Source organism: Mchenga conophoros, linkage group LG17 (assembly GCF_057382185.1).
Source record: "Mchenga conophoros isolate Kocher_MC1m ecotype Shallow Benthic linkage group LG17, M_conophoros_male_GT1.1, whole genome shotgun sequence".
NCBI classification, from domain to species: domain Eukaryota; kingdom Metazoa; phylum Chordata; class Actinopteri; order Cichliformes; family Cichlidae; genus Mchenga; species Mchenga conophoros.
In genome coordinates this window covers 21,621,157-21,638,170 of record NC_140542.1, presented here as the reverse complement: position 1 = coordinate 21,638,170, position 17,014 = coordinate 21,621,157, and the positions used below count along the sequence as shown (strand labels likewise).

Below are 17,014 nucleotides of genomic sequence, written 5' to 3'. Positions count from 1 at the left end.
CACACACACACACACACACACACACACACACACACACACACACACACACACAGAGCTACTCAAGAACAGTGCTTACCAAAGGTTTGAAACCCTGTTTTTTGGAAAATGTGAATATTTCAACAAGTCCTCAAACTAAATCATCATATCTGGGTTTGGAGAGGGAGGCGAGGGTGGCACAGGCATTTACTCTCACTTGCTCTGGTTCAGGTGCTAAAAATAAAGGGATAGTGTTAAGAAAAGTAAAGATTTGGCTTAAAATACTCAGTTTTTCTGTGTTTCCAGGGTAACGCAAGTTCCTCCACCACAAGATGTTGACACCCTCAGACCACATGCACTTCTTCAGATGGCCACTAAGGGCCATTAAACGTTAAAATGACATATAGTAACTATAGTAGCCATAGTAGTCGGAAGGTCCTCCCGTTTCCTTTTGCATCCGGGCTTTTCACAGTCCTGGTAATCAACCAGAGCTAACCCACAGTAAGAAGTTGGCAAGCGTCTGCAGACAAGTCGCTATCGTCTATGCAGATTCTGAATACGCACAGTAACCTTAGTAATTTACTGCCTCTTAATAATCAAATAACTGATACTGAAAATACCTGTCATTGGCCAAAGTCAGGGAAATGTAAGAAAACAGGCACATGGAAGTATTCAAAACCAGAGTCCTGTACCCTGGATGCATGAAGTCTCCCGTTGTTCTTTTACCAAAACAAACATAAGGAGTAGAAGAAAAAAGGCTCAGAAAAAGAAGCCCAAAGTTTGGTTGAGCTTTATAAAGGTTGTTTGTTAAAATGAAAAGATTGCACTGCCGCCTGACTGGCAGATTTAATTTGGCTGGACATCATTATTCTCAGTTTTCACACATTTAAAGAGATGCAAACTTAAGGGCTGATTATTATGCAGCACTTTCAGCTCTACAATAGTCAAAAGGTTAAATTCTACAGTGAACTATAAACAAGCTTCTTATCCCTCCTACTTCTGCTTTGAGCCTTTAAAATGTGCTTGTTAGCGAATGTGGTTAAACTGCCAAATGAGGGTGCGGGTCAACACCTACTCCTCTGTGTTTTTACCACCTTTTGCTCCCACGTTAACGCTGCCTCTGTGTCGCTGTCATGTGGCCGCCTCTCTCATTAAATTTCACATCTCCAAGGTGCCCAGCTCTGTAAGAAGGGATAAAGACGACAGGTATATTCACCTTCTCCTCTCGCTCAGAAGGCCTGTTATGGATGTGTGCATCTGCCACATCAAAGGAGAAAAAAAAATCATCTCTGGCTCCACTCAGGAGCTGACTCTGTGCTCTGCCAGCCATCTTGCCCCTTTCTTTTCTCTCTGCAGTATTTCCTCTCTTTCATCCTCCTGCTCTGGTTCTTTAACCCTGACTGGTGTCAGCTCAGGAATAAACTGGGTGTGTGTGTTTCTGTGCGTCTGCTCTTGTTCTTGTGAGAACCAGCTTGACTTTTAGATGTGTAGTTGTCTTGGGTGAAAAGCTTCTCTTTGCATTTAAAGCGGACCACAATAAAAACACATATTCATAAAGATCAGCGTTGACAGCTTATTTTTAAAGATGTTTTAAAGCATGGTTACTGTTGAACGGAGGGAACTGACAAAGCTGAAAACTGAAAAGGATGCTCACTGCTTCCTCATTCCTACTGAATGATTCAGTAAAAATTGTGTAAACGAGACAAAAGCTGGTAGGCAAATGAGCAGTTTTTACTTTTGCTACCACTCGGCGACGTTCATACAAACTATGAGTGACCACAGCAGTCTGCTAGCAGCCACAGCAATTGGCAAGAAGGAGGTTAATGGGGTCGCACCCTTGTTAAAACTGATTTCACTCAGCGACAGCCAGCAACCACTCGCCAACCAGTCTGAGGGTGAGGAAGTATCTCTGTACCTAGTGACCACAGGAGATTTGAGACAAAGAGGGCTTAGAGTGCGGAAACAGACAACTCACTTAACTCACAGTGAAAATATTACCTGAAGAAATAACTCAATGGCATCATATAAATTAGCTTACATGTTGCAAATTATCTGATATCATGCACAGCATGTGTCACAGATGAAACGCACCCCTGACAGACTCGACTTTATCTCATTCCTGGCCCTGTGGGACGGACAGAGGCGGATGGGTTCAAGGCCTCAGGCCACATTTTGCCCAACACAGCTCAACGCACTCATTCAATTAAATTCAGTTGTATTTTATATACATACACCTGTGTCTGTGGTTAGTCATCTTTAGGAACTAATGACTTATTTGTTTAAGGTTATGAATTTTTAACATTGAAAAATTGAGCTTAAAAGAACCCAGTGAGTTTAAATATGACACAAATGGGTTTACATCATATTTAAACACAAAGAAATAAAATAGGAGCGAGACGTGGCGTTTGACACATCACGTGTGTACTTCACTGAATAAACAGCAATACCTGGGAATGATAATAGTCAGATTACTCTCATGTGGCTGACAGTTTCATCCAGTATACCATGAAGAAGTCATCATATCTGCCCTGAATACACTGAATTTTGGACTCTGTGATCATCTTTGTTGTCTTTGACATTCAGCTTATTACTTTAAATGTTTCTGCATATGACATCCAGTGAACCTGGTCTCCAAGGCAACAGACATGCTAAAAAAGACAAATATTACAACATGGGCCGTCTTAAAACTCAATTTTTGGTCTTGACCAACTGCTGAGGAAAATATCTGGCTCTTTAGATGCCAAATATTCCACTGTATGCACATGGTAGCCAAAAATGATCCTGATTAGAGCGATGACACATTTAGGTTGCAGGCAAAGAAACTGCAAAATGAGCTAAAAGACACTAAAATTACACATTTGGCAATAAACTTGTGTGGGCTAATCACAATCAGGGGACATACAGTGATTAGGTCCATTGTTTAGATAAGTAATACTGACCCCAGCAGTAATTTTTCATATCAAATCTGGTTTCACCAACTTCCCCCTTCTGTCTAATCACCACTGTAAAAGAACCTGAACACAGCACCTTGGGTCTCGGTAACTTCAAGCATTTAAAGCCATTCTTTTAATGTGTTATAGACAATGATTAACTGAGAAAATAATCACCCAGTTAATTGAGGATGAAAACCATTGTTAGATGCAGCCCTTGTGAGAAGGATGCTAACTGGCTGATTGTTTTATACCTGTGCAAAAGCATCAGCCCTCCTCACGTTCCTCCACTCATTTATTTCCATCTGTAGCACGCCTGTATCCATCTGTTGGGAGTCAGATTATAGGTTTGACATATCTGGGTTAACAGAATTCAGGAATTAATGTATTCAGTAAAAGGTCTGCTTAAATTTAGTATTACAACTGCCTCCGTTGTAGTACCAGCACTGCATTAGAGTGAAAACTGGAATTACCAACAATGGGATTAAATGCAAATGCAGTGATAAAAATCGAAGACCAGGACACACACATACACACTAATAGGCAAGTGAACAGCAGTATGTGACTCATTAAAATCCTGGGTGCATACTTTGTAAAAGTCTTGAGCACTGACCCCTCTGCTAAAAAGTTTGGAGTGAAACTAAATCCAGGAATGTCTGCCGAAGCTCCAGCCAGGGGAATAAAGCCTGACTGATTTTCTCCTTCTGTCTAACCTCTCTAAGCTTTTCTCTTTCTAGCTGCTCTTTATAATTCACATTGTTTCGCTCTCCCGCTCTCTGTCTTTACATCTTTACCCGCGGGAACAAGTTCAAACAAAACCGGTGTTCTGACACACGAGATCCCGAGGGATTAACCTGGTCTGAAACGCCATCTATGGCTCTGTCTGTCAGTTTGTCTTTCTCACTGAGTGTTTGTACTTTAACCTGCCTGTCTGTCCACATGTGGTTTGTGCCTGGCTAACATTTCACCTCAAAAAACATTTAATATGTGACAGTCTGGTTTCCATTAAGTTTGTGATCCAAGAACATTGTATAACATTCTTGGAGAGACACCCGATCGTCCAGTCTTAGGTTTTATTTTAGGTTTTTCTCTGAAATGTTGCAATGCTGCAAAAGTTCTATTAAACAGTGTAAAGGCAATTTAAGCAGAGCTAATTGTACTCAGTGCAAGATGACAAAGCAGCTGAAAGAAGGCTCATTTTTTTGTAAATCTGGCAAAATAATCTGAAGCACCCAAGCCACCAGCACTGCTAAAATAAAAGTGAAGAAAAAGGGCTGCAAACCTGTGGCTGATGAGCCAAAACATGGCCCCTTTTTCCTGTCTCTGGTGGCGCTCTGTGGCTTTGACAAGAATCCTAGATGACTCGAGTTATTTTCAGTAAAAGACCAGTCGTGCTTAGGTATGTAATAACTTCCTGAAAGACCGTTTATGAGTTAGGACACTTAATTGTCCCATTTTTATTTATTTTATTATTTATTTTTTTACAAATCATCCACAAGAATTTAGAAATTAAATTGTCAAAGTCACCAAAAAATCATAAATAGCTTATTGCCGGTTGCGCCACCTTCTTTATTAGGCTTAAATGTGTTTTGTGGCTCCTTAAAAACTTTAGTTCAGAAATTGTTAAAGAATTTGATCTTCATCACAGGGTTGCTTTTAAACTATACCATCTGTGTATATTACAGGGTTCTGCATTATTTTGGAGACATCCCAAGTCTTAAGTTATGTTCAGACAAGCCAGTTCTAGAGTTGCCCTGACTGCCCACAAACCAAGCTGGTATAATTGAGAGGGCTGCCAAGCTGAAAATGTTTAAATCTGCTGCTTGGCCTAATGAATCTGACTTGCCCGGGAGCTAAGGTGAAGATAAGAAACAAGTGTTAAGTTTAGCTACAGGTTGAGAAAAACCCACAGAGAAACAGTCCATGAAGTCATCGCTAGCTAGCTTGGAGCTAAAGACTGTAAAGTAAGTACAATGATTGCTTGGGGCAATAAACCATAGACATTTTGACAAGGTCAAAAATCGGCTTCACTGTCTGAAAATGATCAAACTCTCTCCAGAAGAATTATATAACTGTTTTCATAAGCTAAGAGGTTCAACTGATCCTGATGGGTTGTGTTGATGGAATATCACTGAAAATGCCAGGAATTTCCAGAGAATGTAAAAATAACTCATTTTAGATGAAGTTATCCACCTTTAAGTCCCGTATAAATGTGCAGAAATCCAAACCAACATTGGCTGAGCTCTTGTAATATTTTACAGATGTTGGATCTCTGAGTCAGAGCCCAGTTTGGATGGAAACCTTTTCAAATATGCTGCACCTTTCTCCAGGAATAGAAGAATCTCAGATTCCCAGAACTGTTTATCAAGTCAGCTGTAAAAGAGCTGAAAAATAGCACTGTTATTCAGTGTATGTATTTTGCACATATCATGATACCCAGTCACTATTTCCTCTTGTTAATATACATTAGGTAATTCCAGAAAAGCAGCAATTTATCACCTTTTCTACCTGCATTAGTGGATCCCTGCTACTGTACCGAGATCCATCCTTCAGTCTATTTGCTCCTCAGGTGTGGGGCTGACATTTAGACATTGCTCTTAACTTGGCTGGATATCTGCAGTATCAAATGACACCTTATCTTTTTCCATCTTACTTTCACATTAGTGTGCTGGAAAGTTATGGTACCAGCAGAATCGTTTTCTTGTTTATGAGAGGAATCTTCTCCGATTTCAAAACACCCCAATGTGGTCTCATTTACATTCATGCCCACTGCTGGGCGACATTAGCCATTCATGACATCGGGCCGCAGGAACATTGGAGCTGATTGGCCGGGCCTAGAGGGGATATGAGTGCTATGATTGGCGGAGCCCGGGGGAAATGGAGTTCTTATTGGTGGTAATGAAGAAGCCTGAAGGAGAGCATGGCTGAGACAAAGTAAGCATAAAACTAAAAGACCGAAGAGGATAGAACACACACAGTCGCTATACCTCATCTATCACACACACACACACACACACACACACACACACACACACACAATCTCCTTTACCATTCCCAGAGTCCACAGCTACATCATACAATTTATACTGCAGAGATACAAACAGAGACCGAGAGGATGCAGAGGTATCAGAGTTGCTTTTGAAGAGGCTCTTGAGGAGGCGCCAGGTGTACTGAAAGCAATGGAGACTATTGCTGTATTAGCACCACATATGCTGCCTAGACGTCCGAGTCATCCCAGAAAGATGGGTTTGAAAAAGAAAATATGCCACTATACCAGAGGGAAACTTATAGACACGACATAAAATGTGCAGTAAATATAAACAAACACTGAAGGGAGAGCTCACTTCCAGCTAACCTTCAAAACACTGGTAGGCTTTAACTAAATGACTGTTTCGCTTCATAGTCACTATATTTTACCCCAACTTATACCTGTATATAAAAGATCGATGTAGCCACCCACTGGTTTTGGACACCACATTTTGCAGCCGTTTGCTTGACGCCATGTGAGTTTTTTGGATTCCTATTTGGAGGAGAGGATTGAGTGCTGAGTCATCACCTAATGCTAGCAAGCTCCATTCATAAACTGTACAGGAGATACAAAGATACAAATATCTGCTAACTAGTGCCCAGTAAGAAACTTGGGTAGAAAAGCTTCAACCATGATAGAAAGGTCGAAATAAGCTCCAGATCCCCGTGTCTGCACACCATCAAATATTCAGCCATTGTACAGTTCTTATAAAGTGGAAACTATCCCTACAGACCAAAAGCGTTTTTTTGTAGCAGGCTGCACAGAGTCTATGAGGATGGATTGTCTTTTGGAGCCACCCTCAAGTTGCCATAAGAGGAAGTGCAATTTGTAGCACTTTCATTTTCGCATCATTTTTCAGCCTTGAAGGTTTCCACTTGATGCAGACCAAAATCAAAAGTTAAAAGAGAGTGAAGTACATTTTTTTAAACCAAAACTTTGAAAATCTAAAAGGCATTACTTTGTTCCAGACTCTTGTGTCTGCAGACATTCTTTGCCCTTTTTTATTGCAAGAAAACCCCCAAAACAGAACACTTTTGAGGGAAGGAGGTTAAAAACTTTTTGCATGTGTCTTATAAACGTTCAAATTGCAGCTTTGCTGTTAAACATGAGATACAAGTGGAATTGCTAGGTTCTTGTCCATAAACACTCAATAAAACCCCTTGACAACAGCAACCTCCATATGTCCACAAAATTGCAAGGAAAGGTTACTAAAGCTTATCTAAAAATAATAACAGTCTCTGGAAAAATCTAGTTTTAGCATTTTCATGTCTAACATTTTAATCTATGACAGTTTGATGAAATGTATCAGCAAAACTAAATAAGCATGCAATGTTGCACACGTTTCCTGCAAACTGAACAATATGTTAACTCTGGTGCTAAGGTAAGTGCTGCTTATCTATGGGATGCACAAAGACACGTTCGAAATGTTCTTAAAAGCATTTGAAGAGGCAAAACTGTTAAATATTCATTCCAAAAGAGAAACCTCCAACACATTGTCAGTGATGAACTGACCAAAGGATACAATTGGTGGGGAATAAAAAAAAAAAAAAAGGACACTGGGAAAATAATCTGCTCAGCAACAAAATGAGTTAATTAAAGCTTCGAGGATGCATATTAAACTACTGCCTGTGTTCTATATTAATCTTAATGTGGACATTATAGCATGACAGGATAACACCCTCTAATGACGTGACCTTTGAGAGGAGGATTAGTCTTATGAGGGAAGGTCGGAGGGGTCAGCAGTTATTAAGCAGGCTGAGTGTGTTACAGCTACACACACTCTTGTCTGTGTAGTACCACTTGGTAACATCTCAGCAGGGCAGTGACACAGACAGCAGAAACAAACAGTGTCGGGGCAGAGACAAAAGACAGACTGTCAGAGGAGTGATAAAAGACACAGACGACCGACTGTGAGGCCACAAAAATGATAGGCAGTCAGATACAGGAAAGCGAGCCTCACGAATGAGCACGCCTCTATTAACTGGTTCACTGCAAAGAAAAACACTCAGTACTGACACATACTGAAATATCTTATTGCTTAAATGACAAAGATGACAACAGGAAGAAGTGTAGTCAATGCACTGTAACGATTATTCGTCTATCATATTATTGTTTAGAATCTCTTGTAGTTCAGCTCTGTTTCTAGTTTGTAGTCTAAGCTTTTCTCTTCTCTCTCCCTCATCTTCCAGCTCGTTACAGAAAATGGCCGACCCTTCCCAAGTTTGGTTCTGTTAAAAGGGAGCTTTTCCTTCCAGCCAATACCTTGTTCATATTGGACAATTGTTGGGTCTGTGTTTCCACATGTCCCGCTTAGAGACTTATTATCAGAATGACAGCCTACACTCACTACAGATAAATGGCAGCCAGAGCTGTTTGTCTTACAGCGGCCAGCCTAGCAAGGTTTATTCATTTAAATTGTGAAGGATAAGAAAACAGGACTCAACTAAATGCAGTCTGCAATCCACTGACATTTAACACCGACATACACAGTGTAACTTTAAATAATAATTGAACAGATTTAGGGAACCATTCAAAGCTGACATATTCTTACTTAAGCTAAACTAAGCTAGCTATGCTAGCTGGCCACTTCAAAAACTCCAACTTTTGGTTCAGAGTGTCCAATTTATTTTGCATTGCATCAACAGATATACAAGTTAGATCTTTTCAAACATATCTGACGTTACTGTCTTTACTAATATGGTAAAGAAGTTGCAGTACAACCACCGCACAAACTTGTGAACGTCTAAACCCCCCCAAAAAGCATGCTGTTGATCATGCTCCCAATCTGAAGGACCATCTTCAACCTTGGGACCTTTGGACTCCTGGAGCTGCTGTCGGGTTTCTGGGTTGAAGCTGGTGACACGTTAATCAACAGTAATGATGATCAAAAGCTGGGTCAGTTAGACGTGGTTAAATTGCACCAGTTTGAGGAGGCAGAGCCAGATTTTCACAGATTTCCTTAAAAGGAAAATAAGGGGGAGCAGGAAGTTGCTTGTTATCCAAATCTACTTTTGGCGTTTTAATTTCAGCCTTTCTTGGTAACTCTTGAACAAATCACGTGCATTTGAATGCACCTCAGTGACATCTCTAATTCACCAGGAAAACACAAGTTTAATGAAAAATAAAAGCAAAGAAACATCCTCCCAGATGCGTTACCAATGTAAAGAAAGTTTCAAGTCAAATCTATTTTCACAGCACTCTCAAAAAATGAAGAGAACTCCTTGGACTGCATGGAAGGAAGGAAATCAATCTCCTTAAATAAATATGACTTCACATCAATGCATTGAAAGCTGTTTGCTATAGACAGAAGTGAGAGAAAAAAGCATGTGATCCCATTTCATGGCAGTAAACGCACGTACAGATTTAATTCTGTGTTATGCAAATGTAATTTAGTGGCTGTGTCCTCTGCATTGGAGTGAGCGATTAACAACCACTTTCTATCCCAGTACACTCCCATTAACTTGACAATGACACACACTGATGAGACCACGTGTGTCCTTGTGTGCGTTTTCTCTGCATACCAACGGGCACATCTCCTGCTTTAATTATCCCTAAGCGGCGCTTCCAGCGACTTTAAAAATCAACACACTGCTTTGTCCTGTCAGAGTTTCTGTCAAAGCAATTAAAGGATGTTCGTGTCGTACAGCGCAGAGGACTTATTCAGTGCACCTCATCCTGTTTGGTGTAAAGTTGCATTGGGCTCACATGGGAATAACTGTCAGAGCACCCAGACAGCTCTCAGCAACTCATTTCTAAGTACTTAAGATGTAATGATTGAAGTTCTCTGTAGACTCCAGAGCGTGATGATGTTGCTTTAAAGGCACAGTTAACATGAAGAAAAGAAATCGGCCTTGGATCAAAAACCTGCCAGGTGCTCTGTCACTGTGGTTTTAGCTGAAATGACATGAATCCCCACTGACATAACTCCCAGCTTTTGTTTAAATACAAATAATGTCATCCGCTGAAGGATGAGCCAGCACCATTCTTTATTAAGGTTCTCTCTTTGTCAACAAATCCTCTACAAAGACCAAACAACTATGCGTTTTATTTTCTGATTTCCCTGCTGAAGATCTTAAATATCTGATATATGCAGGTGTTTTTTTCTTTTTCCAAAAGAAGACCAGTGACTAAATCAAACAACTTGCAATAGAAGATTACTCCACATTTGGTGACAGACGTGCTAGAAAACCTATAATTGAAAACAAAACAAAAATCCATTTGTGTCTCTAAAGGTAGTTTAGCCCGACAAAGCAACTACAAAGGATATGATTTTGTTTAAATAGCTCATCATCTGGATTTTGTTCAGGTTAAAATGAGGGCCACGGCGCTTTGACTGAGAGGCCGGTTGTCGATACTGTCTCACTGACTCAGAGAATTATGAAATCAAATTTCTACTGCCGATTGATTACATTAGAGTGGACTAGAGTAAAACCCTATGATACACAGTTTGAAAAACAAAATCCTTTACTTTATTCTGTGCCTCAGTCAAATTTTATTTATATAGCACCAAATCACAACAGTTCCCTCGAGGCACCTGATATTGTTAGGTAAAGACCCTCCAATAATGGAGAAAAGCACAACAGTCAGACAATCCCCTATATGAGCAAGCAGATGTCAACAGTAGGAAAGAAAAACTCCCTTTTAAAAGGAAGAAGAAGAAGGTAAAGGTCAAAAACCTTCTGACTGGCTGCCATGTTTAAAACGGGGCATCCAAAATTGGAACAGTATATAAAAAAGCCATCCATCCACCCCAACCTCCTCCTCAGTGGAGATCTGCACCAATCTTGATAGCCCACATTATATAATAAAAAGGTGACTTTTATGTGGTCATATTTCTTGAAAGGTAATCAGACATTAAGTGTTTTTACTGCACTAAATGAAGGGAGAATAATTCCAAAATTGGTACTACCAGTAATGAAGATTTGGCTAATTGTCATTCATTGTTCTCTTCGCCTGCACTCATGCTGCAAATGCAGCTACCTGAATTCACAAACACGACTTAATGACGGGTGTAGGTTTAAAGAGTTCTGGATGGGTAAAGGAGAAAAAGAAATAAATGCAGCATTGCTCAGGTCTGTGCTCATTACTCAGAGTGACCACATTATGAGCTAATTCAAACAACAAGCTGATAATTGCCATGTGATGAAAAGATTTATTTAATAGTCCAACTTCCTGAATGGAAATTAAAACCCATTGATATAATCTCTTCAAGAAAACCAGGAGGTATTTGGAGAATTGGATTATAAATCACCTTGTAATCAGACTAATCAGCAGCATGGCTCAACAGCAGCTTATTTATGGAGGCTGGAGACATTAATAAAACAGGTAGAAAAAAAAGGTGCAAGGGGCAAGTTTCATTTGGAAGAGCTTTTTTATCAGATATAATATTAATAAACCCACAGGTTTAACTTGAGAGGAAAAATGGAAAAGGATAGGTTGTTGATTTTAATGTATGGTCACACAGTATATGTGTACAGCTGAACACAGAGGTGGGCAGCCTCCGTGACTGCAGCTCCTGCTGTCGAGTCATTATGTCTGGACCAAATCCCACAGATTTACTGCTTCTCCCCACATGCTGAAAATTAAACGTCTTTCTCGTCCGTGGAGAGCGAAAGAGGGAGAAATCGAGCGAAAACTGGGCGCAAAAGCACTTTATTAAAAATGTCTTGTCTCTCCAAAGTCGTATAAAAAAATAATAATTAGTACTGACTGCACACACGGAGCTATGCCAAAGCCTCAGATGAGGTTCGAATGCGTTTCTGCTCATGCATGTGAACCCTGTCCAAGCACCATCTCAACTTCTTAAAAGAACTTTTAGAGGCTTTCTTAAATACTCTTTTGTACTCCTGCTCCTCAGCTCCTGCTAACCTTTGCTCACCTACATGTACATAAACAAAAAGAAAGGGTGAGAGTGAGGAGAGGCAGCTCTGCCGGCTCTCCATTAACAAGGCAGGCTCTGTTTCAGCAGTGGTTTGGTGAAAATGTGTGCGAGTGAAAGGCAGACAGAGAGAGAGAAGGAGAGATTGTTCTGAGCAGCCAGAAGACAGAGATATAGCCCTCATTCCTACTCAGATTAAAGGATTTAGAGCAAGGAGCCTTATTACAGACCCAGAGAAAGAGGAAGAGCTTTCCCTCCTTCTCCCTCTGTTCTGTGCTGATTAAAACACAGATAACTCTCCCTCCCAGGTTGAGAGCTGCTGGAAGCCAGCCACACACACACACACACACTCATTAAAATCCAGACGTAACAATGGTTGCTCTGAATTTCTAAGGATTTCAACCTGTTGGACAACCAGCCGCCTTATGCACGGCGCCCAAGCTCGCTCTGTTATCATTGCAGCACTCAGAGACCTCCTGGAGTCAGTGTGTCTCTGTGTGTGTTTCTGGACATGTCTCGTAAATGTCACGCCATCTGCAGATGTGAGTAACACAAGACTTCTTAAGACCATTTAATGCTACATGGAACTCAGTTCCAGACCTCCTTAAATATTGAGAATGGAGAAACGGAGCAGTCAAAAATGTCCTCATTTTTTCTTTTGGACTTGAATATGTGGGTGAGTGTGGAACAAAAAGATAAAAAAAAGGCAAAAATTATAAGAATAAAGGACATGTTCATTCCCATCAGTCAAGGCTTTCACCAAGTCCTCTTCTACCTTCATTACTCTTTTTAACAGACTCTACAATGAGCACAATTTAAACAGTAGGAGGAAATGTCTACTGTTTCTCCCACGCAGTTCTTTTAACACAGCTTTAACCTGTATTGTAGTTAATTTGCATGAAGTTTCAACAGGTTTTTTTGTTTTTTTTAAACAAAAAAGTTGTTTGGTTGTCTGGGAACACAACAAATATGACTGCACATTTACGCCGACATCATCCTAGTGCAAAGACAAGTGGAAGCAGACAAAAACAACAAGCACGCATGCTACAAACTACCTGACTCATTTAGACAGCCGTTAGCACATGATTCTTCTTATGGGGACCTGATATGTTTAATATGCTGCTGAGAATATAGCCCAGAAGATGCGTATAGTATAGCTTTTATTTTGGAAAGAGACATTTCTCTGTAATAAACTCTCTTTTCCAAAGATGAGCGATTTCTCGATCAGATTGATTTTTTTATTATTATTATTTTGTTGTTTCTGTAATATTACATTTAAAAACTGTTCTTTTGAGTTAAAATATATATTTATAATTTTAATAAATGACAAATTAAAAAAGCATGAACATTTTTTGTATCGAAAAAATATCGAACCGTGACACCAAAGTATCGAACCGAACCGAAAATTTTGTGTATCGTTGCACCCCTAGTAATTACTTAACTTACCCCCAATCACAGACTTCAAAGCAGTCATCAACAAGATGCCGAGTTCATCGCACACAGTTGCAATAATAATTCTGGCCGTGCTGTGACCTCCAACCACCAATGTCACTGTAGCATGTAAGCGGACACAGGATTGTCTCTACCCAATCAACTCAAGGCCAACATTCGCTCTCTTGTATCTCTGCTTTATGTCCACCAGCTCCTGAGAAGAATATGATCATGTTTAACTGCCAAACTGCAACTTTCACCAAGTTTCCTATTCCAGGTTTTGGGTCTGATAATTGATGTGGGATGGGCCTGGTGTCATGATATGGTTCATCATGATACCATGCCATTTTGCCTTCACAATTTTATTTATTATCACAATGCCTTTTTTGCATTTTGCTTTTTGCATGCCACTTTAAAAAAGCACATCCAAGCCTTGAAATGAAACACTATTTAAACTGCTATTATTAGTGTGCAAAACGTGACCAGGTGGAGGACATGTATTACAGAAGAAACTGTAATACATGTTCAAATGTGTAACAGAGGTTGAATTCCAGATTGTTTATCATAAAAAAGTGGATTTGCAGCCTAATATAATTAAGGCATCTAATTTTAAATGACCATATGAAACTTTATGAAGAAATGGAGCACGATGAAAAGAGGAAAACATTAACATTCATGCAACGGAACAAAATGTTGGAAAAATATACACATTTTTTAATGGGTTTGGCTGATACAGCACATAACTTCTAGTGTCCTTCCAGTGTTCTTTAATTTCCCCACAGGAAGCCCCTTTTAAGCACACCAGTCTTAAAGTGCTGGTATGCTGTCAGATCTTTCAACTACATTTGATGATTTAATAAGTATTTGTTTGGTGGGCTGTAGGCTGTATGTGGTCACGGTGTTGGAGCAGAATTGGCTGTTCTTCTCATAAGAGGGCATAGTTTTATTATACTAGAAAAAAATACATTTGTAATAAATACTTTCATTTCTCACTAAATGAAATAGCACAGCTGGGTCATGCCTGTATTTTTATAATTCTTTGTTTCAGTAACAAAGCTGCATCAGCTCCACTCAATGGGACCTATTCTATGTGAACTGTAGCTTGTAACTGTGAGTCTTTCAAAGGCTCTTTCCGAGCACACTGCAGCCTTTATGCTCAATTGCAAACTGCTGATCACATGTTTTTTTTCCTGGGTGACTGTTCATATCTATTTTAGGCTGTAAACCATATCCAACACCTACACGAACTGACTGAGACGTCAGGCAGAGAAACAAGAAAAGACATCACATGCAGATTTGTTTTCAGCTCAGTCTGGCTTACAGGGTGCTCTCAGTGAGTTGTGGCTGTACAGCAGAGTCTGTCTGTTTTTTTGGGATAGGGGGAAGGATGAAAATGACAGCGGGGGTGAAGGAATATACTGCACGATACATACAATCCCCCTACCACCCCCCTTCAGAAAAAAAAACAAACCCTCAGGGATATGTTAAAGAAATGTTCTTATCATGAAAGCCTGATTCAATTTAAACCTGACCACAGCTGCTATTTGCTGTTGCTTAACAAGCCCTAAACCATAAATAGACGTCTTTAAAGGTTATACTAAATCCAAAAGATGGGTGGAGTATCACTTCAGCTTCTCCCATTCAATGCACTTTTTAATTATGAAGAGCAAATGGCGAAGGAAGCGCTATATAGACAGCATACACAACAAAAACAGCCAAGACATGAATTATGGAGCAGGAAATTTAACTCAGTGTGACGCAGATGTGCCTGATGTTCAGTCCACTCAGTGCACAGCTGGTCGTGTCTGAGCGTGTCCGACTGAAAGGCTGCGGAGCTTCGCGGCAGCGAGGACGGGAATGAGTGAGCCAGAAGAGCGTTCTACGTTTATACTGCGCGGCTTTCCATCCGTACAAACTGCCTTATCGACACATAAAACACAGGGCACGGAGCAGACATCTGCTAACTGGTTGGGTGTGAATTTGAATTGTAAGACTGGAGTAACACCAACCTCTGCTATGTAAAAATGTGTATTCTGCAACTGGTTGGGTGGGTGGTTGCTGTCGTTAGCCAAAAATGGGTATAAAAGATTTATGCAAAAACCACGCAACTGCTTTGGCTGCTAGCAAGTTGCCGTGGTTGCTTGTAGTATGGATAGAAGATATCAACTTGTCTGCAAACACTAGCCAAGTACTCTTGAAGAAGCACTGAAACTGTGAAAAGTGCCATGTAACCTGGGAATGGAGGCTGACCTCTTGTGGCCAATGTCACGCTAGCGACAGCCAGCAAGCACATTTTTCTATAGCGACTGGTGGTTGCTATTTTTTTGCTAACCAGACTTGTATGACTGAAGCCTAACTGGGAGTGTGGTTAACTTTACTAACAGAAATCTGCGCTTCAGGTTTGAGTCTAAAGATTATGGATTCACCTCACTAACCAAATAACCAAACTTACCAGCTCTACCTGACAACTTCACTGCACTGGCTAATCTAAACATGTATTTTAGTCTAATACTGGTAAATTAGAATGGTGAAAAGATAAAGGTGAAGTGGGATCAATCACAAACTAGTAGATGACATCATGCTGGCTACGCCCACCTTTTATATACAAACCATCATCTCTTCGCATTGACTCTTTCACTCCTAAGTTCTTTGCAGTATTCAACAGTTAGTTGCTGATTCTGTTTGTTACTTGGTCATAAATGGGAGATACTAATGGACAACCAAAGCACTATATTGTTATAAAACCACAACATCAATTGGAAATGCTCAAACACACCATTGAGCTGAGCATAGAGAGGTCTCTGTGGGTTTGTCACAAACATCTGCTCGTCTTTGAATATCTGAAGGATATTTTACATGGAAACAAAAAAAATGCAACTTATTTAGAATCCACGGCTCCTTCTACAGAGTGGCCTCCTTTACACCATTAACAGGATAAATGTTAGGACATTTTAAATCACATTACAGGTATGGCCAAGTAGGCGATGCAGTCTTTTAAGTGTTATTATCAGCTTAGCCTCTAGATGGGCTTACTAGGCTTTACACTTTCTCTTCCCCCCCGTAAATAAAATATGGTCATTTACCTCATGCTGAGTTATTCAAGTGAGCCAACAAATGATTAATTTAACTGGAGACAACAGCATCCATGTGCCTGATCTCAAGCTGTGATGAAGAGAATCAGGGCTAGAGATGATAAACAGATAATCTATGGAAGCTCATGAACCCTCCAGTGTTTCATCTTACAAACTGTACATAATAAACTGAAGCGTCTACCTCGAGGCCAACACACACACACACACACACACACACACACACACACACACACACACACAAACAGAGTAAGCCGTGTGTGTGTGTTTGTGCAAGAAGACAGAGTGGATATTCGGGGACGATAACAAAGAGGTGAAGCGCAGCTTGCTTGCTTATGAGCTGCTGGGAGATTAAAGGGGAAGAAATGAAGAGTCAGTGAAAGAGGAAGATCACGCTGCTGCTAAGTTGCCGTGTTAAAGTAGTGAAGGGTGCATTCTGGGACATGTCAGAAAATAAGCCCTAATGATACCTAGCCTAGAAAGTTGGCCTTTATACCTCCTAACAAGAGCTTGAGAGAGTTTGACTGAAGGAGACCCAGCTCTCATTAGACACCTCTGAGTCCTCTCTCCCTGAAGACCCACTGAGGAACTTTTTTGATTTTAATGTGGAATCAAATGACTCTTGATATCACTGCAGATTCCACTGGGAGTCTCGAATTGTAGCTATGAGCAACATTCAGGT

General features: G+C 40.3%; 1 protein-coding gene across 3 annotated transcripts in view; it reads right to left on the bottom strand.

Moving 5' to 3' along the window:
- plxnb2a.1 (plexin b2a, tandem duplicate 1) overlaps positions 1-17,014 on the bottom strand; it is a 230,569-nt gene that overhangs the window by 75,138 nt on the left and 138,417 nt on the right. Inside the window, exon 1 of one of the 3 annotated variants that reach the window (XM_085252987.1) lies at positions 3,161-3,185. The exons of the other annotated variants lie outside the window; for them this stretch is intronic. The gene's annotated coding sequence lies outside the window, so the exon portion shown is untranslated. Of the gene's footprint in view, positions 1-3,160; positions 3,186-17,014 lie in introns of those variants that run through there. 3 annotated transcript variants of the gene reach the window in all.